Here is a 2,692-nt window from a genome sequence, read left to right on the forward strand (position 1 = left end):
ACGTGCAGCTCTAGACTGTACAGAAGAATCCCATTTTAGTCTTCGGAACAAATATGGATTAATATGAAAGAATTAGCATTTTTCACTCATGGAAACAAAAATAAAGGTAGGAGTAGTTGTAACAATAGATGACAAAACAAGCTTCAATCAGACACAAGAAAATAAAACACAAAGAAGAAAAGTGTAAAAATCAAGCGGTAAATTTTTGAGGAGAAACAAAACTTTCAAATGCATGCACCTAGTAAGAGAATGACTAATTTAAATCATACAGTTCCAAACATCAAAAGAGAATAAATGGGCGTAAAATATAACAACAGCTGTAATTTTAATAATCCAATTATAAAAATCACTATAGATTCAGAAAGAATAGTAAAATATTCAATTTCATTAACATTTAAGTTCAAAAGTATCAAATATTCTCTAACAGTAAGAAAACAAATCTTGTGAAGAAGACTGACACTGTCTGGCATATTTCTTTTTAACTTTTTTTGGCTTCTTGTGAATTCCACATTATCCACCCCAGACCCACTCATCTCCCCCTCCCCACATGCCCACCCTCACCTCATCCATGTAATCTTCCCACCATCAGAGAAAAATAAATAAATAAAAGCTCCTGTGGAAGCTGTAGTGTGTTTCAATGTGTCCCAAAGTATTCCCTATTGTCCAAACTTCTTTGCCTTAAAATGTTTATTGTAACGACTCATCGATCTGGTATAAGGCTTCCTGTTTCTGTTACTCCATCAAGACAGACCTCCCTGGGACCTCTCTCAAATATCCTGTTACAGCAGGTGCGTGGCAGGGTCAGCCCTCTTGCTCTCATGACCCACTTGGACCAGCTCTCCTGCCTGCCACTGTAGGCAAAGGCAAAAGAGAGGGAGGAGGTCACTCCTCTTGCAACACCACCACATTGCAGACAGGAGGGAGGCAGGGCCAGCCTTACACACTCACTCCAAAATCCCACATCCAGGGCCAGCTCTACTGTGCCGCACAATTGCGGTGCAGGGCTTGCTCTCTGGAGTGCTACAGCAGGAGTAGCAGGAACAGTCCTCCTGCCTACAGTAGGTGGCAAGGGGTGAGAGTGGGGCATCTCTCTGTCTGTCTTCCATGTCAACATATGGCAGACATATGGCGGAGCCTGCTCTCCTGTGCTCACCCATTTGAGGCAAGCTCAACAGTGCCAATAGGGTCAGCTCTGCTGCTCTCATGATTCTAGCACCAGCTCTCCCAAGATGCTCAGGTGAAGGATGGAGTCACTTCTGCACAGCCTTTAGAAATCAACATGACCCCAGGTGGCAACCCAAGTCAGGAACAGAAGTTCCTTTGAGGGTAACACATCCTGTTGCTTGCAGGACCGCCACTGAGCCAGATGAGGCCTTTTGAGTCTCCAGTTCTGCCTCTCTTTGCTGTATCACATTCTTCTGTTTCTCTTTCTCTTCCATGTCTCTAACACTCACTCGCTCCTCCTAGTGCTGCCTGGGGTCTCTAACTAGCTGGGGTCCTCTCAGGAGACTCTCAGGAGTGCTATGCCCTGCTCACACATTATGGCACCAGGCCCAGGCAGGAGTCACCTCAAGTCTGGTCTGCTCTCCCTTGCCCTAGGCTTGCACAGTTCTGGACTGGTGACTGGTGTTCATCTCAGGCTAGTGCCCTGTCCAGTCCACGTGAGTTTTCCCGATTGTCTTGGGCTCTCCCTTGCCTATTTGAGAGGCCCCTTGTGAGGGTCATTTGCCTCAGGCTCACTCCTGCCTTGCTTCCAGTCCTGGCAGCACATCAGGGCCTGTTGGTGCCAGAGTGGTGGTGGTCTCAGACTAGCTCCGTGTTGGCGTCCCCTGGCACCAAACTGGTGGTGGTCCCAAGTTTGTTTTCCTTTTCTTGTGTATGTGTGTGTGTGTGTGTGTGTGTGTGTGTGTGTGTTTGGGGGGGGGGGTGTTAGGCTACTAATCTGTCAGGTGTTTACAGGTCAGAACTCTAATGCAGACATAGCTTATCTCTTCTCTGCCACCTACTGATTCACATGTGACACAGCAGCCACATCTACAATGCCTCTAGGGGCAGGGTCTGGTATTTTTAAATAAAATGAAACCATAATGGTTTCATTTGAGGTATATATATATATATATATATATATAATATGAAATGAATATATACATACATGAAATAAATATGTGTGTGTGTTAAATTTAGAGCCTGTAATTGTGATTAACAAATAAGAATCAAAGGAGAAATGAAAGAGAAATTTTAAAACAAATGGGATTTCAAGTAAAGAAAACTGTAAAGAGCTTACCCAGAACTGTGATGCATTTGCATTTCTGAAGAACATTCACAACAAATTCTCTACAAACAAAACTATTGTGAGTAAACAATTTCATGTTATACCACATAACCTAGAAAATAAGTGGGAAAACTAAGCCAAAAGTTAATAAAGGGGAGATAATTATCCCTGGAAATTAATTGAAATAAAAGTCAGGGAAGTAATAGGTTAGCTTGCCAAAAATCAAGGTTACAGAGTTTTCTCAAGATTAAAAAAAAAAAAAAAAAAAAAGCAACTGTGTATCAAGCTCAGTGTAGAAGCTCTGCCTTGCATATTCAAAGTCCTAAGTTCACTTATCAGAAAAAACAAAGATTAATTAAATTTAATAAGAACAAGCACAAGGGTGAATATATAACAGAAAGTAAAGAAATACATGACAAC

At 42.3% G+C, this 2,692-nt stretch overlaps 1 non-coding gene across 1 annotated transcript; it reads right to left on the bottom strand.

Moving 5' to 3' along the window:
• Positions 1-1,925: 1,925 nt before the first annotated feature.
• LOC132656693 (small nucleolar RNA SNORA17) lies at positions 1,926-2,056 on the bottom strand. Its single transcript, XR_009594408.1, has one exon. It is a non-coding gene; the product is annotated as a small nucleolar RNA SNORA17 (small nucleolar RNA).
• Between the last annotated feature and the right edge of the window lie 636 nt (positions 2,057-2,692).

The sequence above is a fragment of the Meriones unguiculatus genome, chromosome 9 (assembly GCF_030254825.1).
Source record: "Meriones unguiculatus strain TT.TT164.6M chromosome 9, Bangor_MerUng_6.1, whole genome shotgun sequence".
Classification (NCBI taxonomy): domain Eukaryota; kingdom Metazoa; phylum Chordata; class Mammalia; order Rodentia; family Muridae; genus Meriones; species Meriones unguiculatus.